This window comes from Camelus ferus, chromosome 18 (genome assembly GCF_009834535.1).
Source record: "Camelus ferus isolate YT-003-E chromosome 18, BCGSAC_Cfer_1.0, whole genome shotgun sequence".
NCBI classification, from domain to species: Eukaryota; Metazoa; Chordata; class Mammalia; order Artiodactyla; family Camelidae; genus Camelus; species Camelus ferus.
Genome location: NC_045713.1, coordinates 31922691 through 31935022, shown reverse-complemented (window position 1 = coordinate 31935022; position 12332 = coordinate 31922691). Strand labels below are relative to the sequence as shown.

At 46.5% G+C, this 12332-nt stretch overlaps 1 protein-coding gene across 4 annotated transcripts in view; it reads left to right on the top strand.

Moving 5' to 3' along the window:
- EEF2K (eukaryotic elongation factor 2 kinase) overlaps positions 1 to 12332 on the top strand; it is a 59839-nt gene that overhangs the window by 562 nt on the left and 46945 nt on the right. The gene's annotated exons all lie outside the window — the stretch shown is intronic.

Genomic DNA, 12332 nt, shown 5'->3' with positions numbered 1-12332 from the left:
ATTGGGAAAATACTTGGCACCTGATGGTCTGGGAGAAGCAGCGTGGCAGCCTCCGCCTGGAGCGCCTCGAGGCCCGCAGAGGGTGGGGGCAGCACTGCCTTCCTTACCCTGCAGGGCCCAGAGCCACATTCCCCCACCCTGGCCCCTGAACTAGAGGCCCGAATTCCCGGAACCTCGAGGACAGTGTAGACGCGCCCTTGCTGCATTGTTGACCGCGGGAGTTCGGGCGTTGGCAGCCTTCTTGGATGTGTGCGCCAAGGGGCCGGGCATTCATATGTGAGTGTTGGCGCGGGGGCGGGAGCCTCCCGGGTGAGTCCCGGCCTAGATCCGCTGCGAGGGCCTGGGACATTGCTGGGGAACCAGCCCAACTGCACACCCAGCGAGACAGATGGGATGGTGGGAGGGGGACTGCTACCTGTGTTTTGGGACGCTCTCTGGGACCCTGACTTTTGGGTCCTCGGCCCTGGATGCAGCCTGCCTTGGGTCGACTCAGCCAGGAAATTGTCCACTCCTCTGTTTTACAGAGGAGGAAACTCAGGCCCCGAGTGGTCTAAGAGTGGACTGAGTGTGGGAATACAGAGCGAGCAGGTGGGAATTGATAATGCCCGCTGTGTGGATGTGGGGGTGGGGCGGGGTGGCCTGAGGGTTTTGGGGGAAGGCTTCCTGGAGATGGTGATGTTTGAGCTGAGCTGCAAAATATGTTGGTGGAAGGAGGTAGGGTTTAGAGACAGAGGGATGCAGATGTCTTCCTTCTGTGGCCTCCACAGAACCTTACATTCATTCTTTTGTTCACGTATTAATTGAACAAATACAATATGCTGCCTGGTGACAGTAATTCAGGTATAGCCGGGTCAGGGTTGCAAAACCCCTCCTCTCATCATTTTCTCAAAGAGGGGATGTGCGCTGGGGTCCCAAGTTCTTATCTTTTGCAGGGGGCGGGGAAGCAGGAAGTCATGGCCTGATGATCACTTGAAATGGTCTCAGTTGACACATGATCATTGTGTACATTCTGTGATCTGTAGGTTTTTTTCTTTTGTGCTTTTTGTGACAGAACAGTACATTTTGGCTAAGGATATATCAGCGATATGGTTTTAAAACATTTTTAAGGTGTTCTGTGGCAGAGATGGCTACAGGTCACCAATACCCACGTCCTTTTCTCCCTAGGATATCACCTGGGTGGATTTCCCAGGCTCCCTTACAGTTTGGTGGGCCACATGACTGTGCTTTGGCTGACGGAATGCGAGCAGAAATAGTGTGTGCCCCTCTCAAGCCTCCATCCTAAAAACCTCCCCTCTTTCCCATTTACCAGCAGAGCAGAGGGGACTCTGAGGGCCTAGAGAAGGCAAGCTGGAAGGAGCCTGGGCCCTGGAATGACTAGGGAGCAGAGCCTCCCCTTCCCCCTCTCCTGTGGTCCAGGGCTGTCTGCTGAAGAGAATGGGGCTCCAGTAAGCTCTCGGGAAGGTCTGTGGTTATGAGAAGGGCTTGTTGGCTGTGGCCTTCCCCTCGGGGTGATCTGGCTGGGCTGTTCCACAGGAGAAGGATAATTTAGGCCTTTTTTTCTCACAGCGGTTGGATTCCCCAAAGAAGTCTTGTCCGGTCTTTGGCAGGATTGGCATCCGGTTGCTGGGACACTGAGAGTAGCGTGGAAGAAAGCTGAGGGTCACTAGCAGAAACTTGGGTTTGTTCCAGCTCATTCTCTAGGATTTACTCTTTCTGGTCCGATTCTTAAAGCTGATGCAGAAAAAGTTGATGATCAGGCTAGATTCAAAGTAGTAGTGGTTGGCTGGACAGATTGAAAAATAAAAATTTCTGTGTTAGGGAAACTAGTTGTACTGACCAAGAAGCTGCAGATGGTTACGCCAGTGAACTGAAAATGCTCTGGAAGAAAGTGGGCTAAGTGACTCGGGCCTTGAAGTGTTTCTAAATGAAACTCTTGCAGCCAGGGCTGATGGGCACAAACAAGAAAGCTTCAAACAAAGGAGGGAAGGGGTCACTAAAAGGCTGATGATAAAGTAGATGACAGTGCCTGGGTCCCCAAAGTCCTGGGGCTGCGGGACATCCAGAGAAGCACTTCAATGACTGGAAAGTCAGAGGGTGGACAGGGTTCAGTTCTCCAGCAGGTGATGCTTTCTAGACCTGGGAAGGACTCCACAGGGAGTGACCGAAAGGCAGGTGGCTGAGCTGCAGAACATCTCTCGGCCGGTGCTTCTTGAGCTTCAGTGCACATGAGCGTCACCTGGAAGGCTTGCTGGGCCCACCCCCAGAGTTTACTTTAACAGGACTGGACAAGGGCCCCAGAATTTGCACATTTGACAAGGTCCTGGGTGAGGCTGCCGCTGCTGCTAGTAGCCCCAGGATCACACTTTTAGAAGTGGGTTTTCGAGTGATGGCTGAGCGAAAGCTCTGGATGGACCTGCACTGACTTCAAACCCACTTCCCCTATTTCTAGCCTTGTGATCTGTTTCTCAGTTTCCTCATCTGTGCTATGAAGCTAATAGTGCCTACCTTGTGGGATTCTGGAGAGGCTTCCTGGAGGAGGTGACATCTAAGCTGAGACCTGAGGGTGGCAGAGTTGGCCTGGGGGCGGGTAGGGAGAGCTGTGCCAAACAGAGGGCACAGCGTGTGCGAGCCAAGGGAGGGGGGAGCCCTTGTCTTCCAGGGCGCTGAGAGGAGTTCTGGAGCAACAGTTTTGTAAGTGATACTGAAATGCTGTGAATCTGTTCTGAGCTACGTGTCTCAGGGCAGGATTGCAGCGAAGGGAAGGCCGACCGGGGCATGGAAAATGGGCCTCCAAATGCGATGGGTCCCGTAGCAGCTCGAGTTACTTCTGTCCACGTTCCATTGGCTCAAATGTAGTCTCATGCCCCACTGAGACCCAAAAGGATTTGGGCAGGGGAGCACAGATCCATGGTGGAGAACTGCTTTTGTGCCCCAAACCAGCTCTCTCACCTCTTCTCCACCTTGCTCATGCTGCTCCATTTTGGTGGATGAATTTTACAGATGAGGAAGCTAAGGTTCAGAGAGGTGAGGTAATTTGCCCAACATCACTCAGCTAGTAGTGGCAGAGCTGGGACTTGAACCCACGTCTATTTGTCCGAAAAGCCTAATTGGGTCAGATCTTGGTCTTGGCTGCTTTTTGAGGGCCTCTCTGTGACTCAGGCTTCCCCTATCAAGATCTCAGCTGTGTCTTCAGGCTTAGTAACCCCCATATGTCTGGTAATTATGACTTGATAGTCCCCCCACCTCATTCCTCCACGCCTGCAGTACCCATTATATCCACAGAAATTGGCAGCTTTTCTCCAGTTATTCATTAATGCAGGCTGCATTTACGTGTGTGCCAGGCATTGTGCTCTGGACTGGGAGCTAGAGCGGACTCAGACACGGCCACTTTTGTTCCAGATGCTCACATGGTCTGGCCACCGAGAGGCTATGTAAACACAGAGTTCCCCTGAGAAGTGAGACATGCTGTCTCTCTGGTCTGACCCTCCAGGAGTACAGAGTGTCCTGGGTACATGAGAAGGGTGCCCAGCAAATGAACAGAAATTAAAATTTAAGCCTTCTTGTGCATTTTAAAGATCGAAGCTATAATTACAGTATCAGTATCATGCTTTTTATTCTAAAATATATTTTGAATGATTTTAAAACAATAAAGTAGCTTTTGCACCATAACAGTTTTATATGGACGAAGCACAGTGAACTGCAATGATATTTTTATGAGCCTTAGAGAAGTGAGTGTCTCCCTGGGTTCAGCTGCGGGTGGCTGTTCTCACTGATGAGTAAGCTAATTTCTCTGTCTCTTTCTGGTGTGCATGAAGGTGTGTTTTTACATACGCGGGGGAAGTCTCCTTGGAATTCTCCCAGAATCATTCTAGAGCAGGGTTTCTCAGCCTCAGCACTATTGACAGTTTGGCTGGACAGTCCTTTGTTGTGAAGAGGGTCCTGTGTACTGTAGGAGGCGTGGCAGCATCCCTGGCCTCTGCCCACCAGATGCCACTTGCACTCCCGGAGTCGTGACAACCAGAGATATCTCCAGACATTGCCAAGTGTCCCCTGAGGGGCCAGATTTGCTCCAGGTTGAGACTTGCTCTTCTAGACTGTATTTGTTTCCTGTTGCTATTGTAACAAAATACCGCAGACTCAGTGGCTTAAAGTGACACAGGTTTCTTTTTCTTATGGTTCTGGAGGTCAGAAATTCAAAAGCCAAGGTTGGGGGAGGGTATAGCTCAGTGGTAGAGTGTGTGCTTAGCATGCACAAGGTCCTGGGTTCAATCGCCAGTATCTCCATTAAATAAAGAAACCTAGTTACCTCCACCACTAAAAAAAAAAATAATAGTAATTAAAAAAAAAAAAAAGCCAGGGTGTCAGCAGGGCTGTGTTCCTTCTGGAGGCTGTAGAAAAAATCTGCTCCCTTGCCTTTTCCAAATTCTGCAAGCCTCCTGCATTCCTTGGCTTCTGGCCCCTTCCTTCATCTTCAAGGCCAGCTGCATAGCATCTTCAAATCTTTCTCTATGGCCCCTCCTTCCACTATCACACCTCTTCCTCTGACCCTCCTGCCTCCTTTTTATAAGGATCTTTGTGATTATATTGGGCTCATTGAATAATCCAGGGTAATCTCCCCATCTTAAGACCCTTAATTTAATCACACCTGCAAAGTCACCACACCAGGGAACATATTCATAGGTTTCAGGAATTAGGATGTGGACATTTTTGTCCATTATTCTGCCCACCACATGGACTATTGTGTCTCTGGGTATAATGGAAATGCTTGTGGAGGGCCTGGGAGGAGGGATGTGACCTAGGGGTCTTAGGGGTTGGGGGAGTGGGGTATGGTCAGGGCATAATAGCAGCGGGTACTTCTGAGGGCCAGTTCTCTGCCAGGCATCATATGCTTGATGTCACTGACTTCTCAGAACTCCTGGGGAAAGTGGCGTTACTTGTCCCCTGTTTTACAGAAAGGAAACCACCCAAGGAGGGCTGTCTGGAGGGGGTAAACATTTGAGCTGGGTTTTGAAGGGAACAGAGGGGTTTGGCAGCAGGAGGGAGGCATTCCAGAAAGAGGGCCCTTAAGGTGCAAGGGCAGGGGCAGGGTGGTGAGGGCTTGGTCGTGGATGGTGACTGGTTCTTGCTGGGGACATCTGTAAGTCAGTCCTTTTATTCTGACATGAACTGTATCATCTCTTGAAACATTTTTTTTATCTTATTTTTTAATGAAGTGTAGTCGATTTACAGTTCCAGTTATACAGTAAAGTTCAATTTTACATATACATATATATATATATCATATTTTCAGATTCTTTTCCATTACAGCTTCATTACAAGAAATTGAATATAATTCCCTGTGCTATATAGTAGGTCCTTGTCTCAAAATAGTTTTAATAAATGTTTATTCTTGAGCATCTACAACATGCTGGGGTACAGATATTAATAAGACATTGACCTGAACTCTTAGCTCCATGCTTGGCTTAGTAACTCCTGATGCGGCACATTTGTCACCACCCCCACCCCCAATAAATAAATGAAATTCATCCTGGAAAGGTACTTGATAAGCACTTGGTGAGCCCTACTCAATTCCAGGCACTGTGAGTGCCTGAGACTCCAGGAAGTCCCGTGAAGTGTGTTGTTTAGGGTCCTGATGGGGAAGTCAGGATTGAAACCCAGCCCTGCAGCCTCAGAGCACGTGTTCTAAGCCCCTATATTGGGCTTTGGCTTTTTTTCTTTTTTTACTAGCTCTTTTTTTAAAAATTGAAGTATAGTTGATTATAGTATTATATTAGTTTCAGGTGTACAGTCTAGTGATTCAGTATTTTTACAGATTATACTCCATTAAAAGTTATTACAAGATAGTGGCTATAATCCCCTGTGCTATACAATATATCCTTCTTGCTTATTTATTTTATACATACTAGTTTGTATCTCAGTCCCAAACCCCTAACTTGCCCCTCCGCCCTTCCCTCTCCCCACTGGTAACCACTAGTTAGTTTTCTGCATCTGTGAGTCTGTTTCTATTTTGCTATATACATGCGTTTTATTTTTTAGATTCCACATATAAGTGGTATCATATGGTATTTGTCTTCCTCTGTCTTATTTCACTCAGCATAATACCCTCTAAGTCCATCCATGTCATTGCAGGTGGCAGAATTTTATTCTTTTTCATGGCTGAGTAGTATTCCATTGTACGTATATGTATATATATATATATATATCACATCTTCTTTCCATCCATCTGTTGGTTGTTTTCATATCTTGACTGTTGTAAATAATGCTGCTATGAACATTGGGGTGTGTGTATCTTTTTGAATTAGTGGTTTTGTTTTTTCCAGCTATAGACCCAGGAGTGAAATTGCTGGATCATATAGTAGTTCTATTTCTAGTTTTTTGAGGAACTTCCATACTGTTTTCCATAGTGGTGGCACCAATTTACATTCCCACCAATAGTATACAAGGGTTCCCTTTTCTCCACATCCTCTTCAGCATTTATTTGTAGGCTTTTTGATGATAGCCATCCTGACAAGTGTGAAGTGATATCTCATTTTTGTTTTGATTTGCATTTCTCCAACAATTAGTGATGTTAAACATCTTCTCATGTTCTTTTTTACCAGCTTTATTGAGGTATAATTGACAAAAAGTGTCTATATTTAAAATGTACAATGTGGTGAATACATATACTTTGTGACACATTCATCACCTCACATAGTTACCATTTATGTGTGTGTTTGAGAATAATTAAGATTTACTCTCCTGGCAAATTTCAAGGACACAATGCAGTATTATTAACTATAGTCACAATGCTGTGTGTGAGATCTCCAGGGCTTACTCATCTTGCATAACTGAAACTTTGTACCGTTTGACCATTATCTCCCCACTTCTTCCACCTCCCAGCCCCTGGCAACCACCATTCTACTCTCTGCTTCTATGAGTTTGACTTTTTTAGATTCCACTTATAAGCGAGATCATAGAAGATTTGTCTTTCTGTGTCTGGCTTATGTCACATACCATAATGTCCTCCAGGTTCATCCATGTTGTTGCAAATGACAGGATTTCCTTTTTAAGGCTAAATAATATTCCATTGTATATATACACCACATTTCCTTTTTCCATTCATCTATCAGACATTTAGGTTGTTTCCACACCTTGGTTATTGTGAATGATGCTGCAGTGACCATGGGAGTGCAGATATGTTTCTGTTTCTTGTTTGAAGGAAGCTGAGGACTCAAGCTAGAGCTCAGGACATCCTTAGAACAAGCCAGGTGCAGCCAAGGGCAGCCTGGCTCTGCTCAGTTTCCCTCCCCAAGGTGGCCCTATCGGAGGTGGGCGGCCGCTCCTCTCCCTGGCAGCTCCTGTCATTGCCAGAAGAGAGAGTCCACACTAAGTGCTTAGCTTGGTGCCTGGGACACAGTAAAATGTCCACATGTGTTATTTGTCTGTCTTATTTCAGTAAAAATTATGCATTTTTGCAGAGCAAAGCTCTCTTCTGCTTTCTTATCACTTATTTGCAGCACAAAAGCCATCTCTTTCCTTCCCTCTTAGGTGAGACGAAGTCCTGAGAAACCCATAGCTCCTTCTGTCTGGTGAAATAAGACAGAGGGTTCTTGGCATGGTATCTTAAAGAAACAGGAAAAGACCTACCAGTCTGGGGGTGGAGGAGTGGGGAGGGGAAGGGAAGCCACAGTCGCATTTATCACATGAGGAAATCAATAGATCAGGACCGAAATAGATAAATTAAGAAGTAGCAGAGAAAGCATATTACTTAGAGAAGTGGTGATATCTGCCAGGAGTAACATTTAGAATAATTGGGAGTGGTTCTCACCTCCAGGGCGGGAGCCAGGGCTGCCCATGTACCGTTGCAAAGGTTGTTCACAGGAGTTGAGCAGCACCCGACCTGTGTGGGTTATTTTTAACCCTGTGTTTTAATAAAGTTTTTTTTTTTTTTTTTTTGATTATATAGAAATAACAAACAGTGGCCCTAAGTCCTGGCTGGGTTTTGGACTTTTTATATTGCAGGTGACATAATACCTATGTGTAACCAGCCAAGTCAGCCCCCCTCCTCCAAAAGGCAAGGGTTTATTGTATCCTATAATTCAGAAATCTAGGTGGGCACTTTGGCTTCAGACGCATTTGGATTCAGGGTCTCAAATGGTGTCCTCACTATTCATTTTGTCTTCATCTCTTGTTCTGCTCTTCACCAAACGTCAGCTTTGTTCCCTGGTGGCCTCAGCCCCTGTCTCAGATTCAGATGCTGCAGAAAGGGATTGATTTTTCTCTTCCCGTTGCTCAAGCTGAAGCCCCAGGCTTACCTGGAATGGGGCCATAATGGTTTGACTTGAGTCACAGGCCCGTCTCTGAGTCAGTCACTGTGGCCAGTGTGATTGGCTTAACAGGATCACGTAACATACCCCATTACCTAGAGATGGATCCCCAGCCCAAACACATGACCTGAGAGTGTGGGAGAGGCAGCTCCTCAAACAGAGGCAGGTGCGTGACACAAGGTGGCCCCTAAGTCACCCTATCCACTGTGGTTGCAGTTGAAGACTGGTGGATTCTGCCGTGCTGGGCACATACTAGCGTGTGCACTGGTGGCTCAGTGCATCCCATGCTGACTGGGGTGCTGCCTGAGTGGCAAGCGGGAAATTCCAGCTCATTTCTTCAGCAGGAAGGCAGCTCCTAGGGGTGAGGGGAGCCCCAAGGAGGACCAGTGGTCACTGTGGCTTGGCCCGCAGGCCTTGACCTAGGCATTGCAAACATCATTTCCTGCCCCAGCGGCTGCCAGAGAAGCCCTTTACAGCAAGACCCAGTGAAAGCAGTGGTTCGGTGGCCAGCGCCTAAGATAGCCTGTCCCCTGAGGCCTCCTGAAGATGCTTGGCTTGGCTGCTAACCCGGCATCCAGGTCACCAGCCCGGCCGGAGCTCAGCCCCCTTTACTGATGATAGTAAAAATGATGATGGTGATTATAGCTACTGTGTCTTAGTGTCTACCCTGTGCTAACAGTGTCAAATTAATGGGGTGGGTACAACTGCATCCAGATTATAGTGAGGAACCCAAGGCCAAGAGGTATAGCCACATGGCTAGTTAAGTGGCAGAGCTGGGGCTTGAACTCGGTGCAGCTGCCTGTCCATAAAAATATTTTCCCAGGATATGTAGGGACTGGGAGGGGAAGACGTGGATGTCTGAGTGAGGGCAGAGGAAAACTTCTGGGGAATCTCGATGTCCTGGGAACTAGGGTCCTGCACCTGGTCTCAGGTTCTCTGCTCACAGGAGCAGACCCCTTTGTGGGCTGAGCAAAGTTCAGGTTAGTTGGAGTTGCCTAGGAGGCTGGATGCCCTGGCTGGTGCTGGAATAGGCATCATGGGGCTGAGTTATGGGCCAATGAGGGGTCCTTGCCTGTCTGGGGAATCTAGCATCCTCCTGGGGTCCAGTCTCCAAGGGCAGATGTGGAAGCAGCTACCAAGTTAGGGCTCTGGATTGAGACCAGTTTTCTCAGGCTGACCCTGCCCAGGCATCAACTTGTTGTAAGAAATATGATGTGACTTTTGATAGCATAGGAGAGAAGGGGTTACTGGACCAGACAGAATGAGCAAGGATAAGGAAAAAATGTATAGTACAGTATAAAAGTTTAGATAGAAAACTGAATATTGTGAGTCCAGGCCTATTATGCTGCCCCATGATACTGAGATTATGCTGCCCCAGGCTCCCTGTTTCATGGCTCTGCCATCTTCAGTACATGGCTTCCTCCTCATGGATAAATTTAGCTGCTTGAGCTCTAGCCATCACACCTGCATTCCAGCCAGCAGGAAGGAGAGAGAGAGCAGAAAGTTGTACCCTCTCCCTTTAAAAAAACCCTTCCTGAAGATGCATACAACACTTCTGCTCACATCCCCTTGGCCAGAACTTTGTTACATAGTCATACCTAATTGCAAGGAATCTGGGAAATGTAGACCTTATTCTGTGTGGCCACATGCTTAGCTAAAAGCAGTGGTTCTGTTATTAACAAAGAGAGAACAACTGTTGGGGGACGCTGCCACAGCTGCCTGAAGAGCAAATTTATGGCAACTGAAAACCCATGAAACAGATCCCACTCACTCAGTTCTGGAATACTTACCAGGTGCCTGCCGAGTACAAGGCACTATGCCAGGCAGGGTCACAGCTGCTCCTGTTGTTTCCCAGGCCCGGGGAAAGTGTCAGGTGTGGGGGGGAATGTGGCCACGGGCCGGGATTCTGATCATAATTCCCCTATGAACTAGCTGTGGAACCTCAGGCCACTTTCCCACTCGGCTCCCCTGACAAATGGGGGAGTTGGCTAGATGACGGCATCGAGGCCACCAGCAGCACAGCTGGGATGTGCACCCTTGGCAGCCTGGCTCCTGAATGCGGGCTCTTCACTGCTGGGCTACCCTGCCTAGAGGTGTGCAGCTGAAGCTGTGGTTCTGGCCCCTCCGCGGGCACCAGCCCGGCCCCCAGAGGCCCAGCGACCAGGCTGGGCTGCTGGCAGCTCCAGGCAAGCACGTCTCTTGGTCAGCAGGGATTCTGGCCAAGGGCTGACCAGGGCAGAGTAGGCGTTAGGGCTGGGAGCAGCCAAGAGTGGGGAGAAGTGGGCACAGGACCCGGGGAAGATTTTGGTGACAAGCAGGATCAGGTGGCTCAGGCCTGGGATCCAGGCAGTGACTGTGTCTTGCCCAGGGGGTCAGAAACAAACTCAGTTGAAACTCAGAATAGCAGTTTTCAAACTGAACTGAGAAGTCAGTGTGGGTGGTGCATTAAGGATAAAGAATAAAAAGAAAGAAAAACAAGTAGGATAGAAAATAGCAGAGTGCGTGGTACGAAGTAACTTAGATTTTGTAGGTGTGCACTGTGTTAGGGTGTAAATGTATTTCCCATCGTGATAACGGTCAAGACAATGTGCTGGAGACTGCCTGCTGATGGAAAGAGCTGTTAATTACTGCCTTGATCTAAAACATTTTCTAATTTTTTTCACTTATTGTTTTATACTGAAAGCAACCCAGCTTTGTAAAAAGTTAAAACAGTAAAGAAGTGTACAAAAATGTTAAAAACTTCCCTCTGCCTCCAGCTCCCAGTCCCACTGCCCATCTTGTGTGTCCTTCAGGGAAGTTTTAATGCATCTACAAATGTACCTTTTCTTTAGCACAAATAGGATCACCATCATGTAACTGCTCTTCCGCAACTTGCTTTTAAAACTTAACCGTTTTTCTTGTCTTTAAAAAAAAAAAAGCTTTAGCTTTTTTGAAATAGAATTCACAAACCTACCAATCCACCTATTTAAAGTGTCAAATTAACTGCTTTTTAGTATATTCACAGTGTCATACAACCAACACCACAGTTGGTTTTAGAATATTTTCATCAGTTCAAAAGAAAGCCTTTGGCAGTTGTTCCCCCATTTCTCCCCAGCTGTCCCCTTCACCATCCCTAGGCAATCACTTATGTACTCTCTTACAGATTTGCCCTCTTTGGATATTTCATATAAATAGAATTATTCAGTATATGGTCTTCTGTGACTCTCTTCTTTTCTAAAAATTTGTATTGAAGTATAGTTGATTTACAATGTTGTATTCATTTCAAGTGTACAGCAAAGTGATTGAGTTGTACATATACTATATATATGCTTTTTCAGATTTTTTTCCATTATAGGTTATTACAAGATACTATAGTTCCCTGTGCTATACAATAGGTCCTTGTTGTTTATCTATTTTATATATAGTAGTGTGTATATGTTAATCTCAAACTCCTAATTTACCCCTCCCTCCCCACCCTTTCCCCTTTGGTAACCATAGTTTATTTTCTATGCCTGTGAGTCTATTTCCAATTTGTAGGTAAGTTCATTTGTATCATTTTTTTTTCAGATTCCACATATAAGTGGTATCGTAATATTTGTCTTTCTCTGTCTGACTTACTTCACTTACTATGATAATTTCTGTGTCCATTCATGTTGCTGCAAATGGCATTATTTCATTCTTTTTTATGGCTGAGTAATATTCCATTGTGTATATATACCACACCTTCTTTATTTAGTCATCTGTCAGTGGACATTTAGGTTACTTCCATGCTTTGGCTATTGTAAATAGTGCTGCTCTGAACATTGGGGTGCATGTATCTTTTCAAGTTAGAATTTTCTCTAGATATATGCCCAGGTGTGGGATTGCTGGATCACATGATAAGACTATTTTTAGCTTTTTAAGGAACTTCCATACTGTTTTCCATAACGACTGCACCAATTTACATCCTCACCAACAGTGTACAAGGGTTTCTTCTTCTCCATACCCTCTCCAGCATTTATCATTTGTAGACTTTTCAATGACGGCCATTTTGACCCGTGTGAAGTG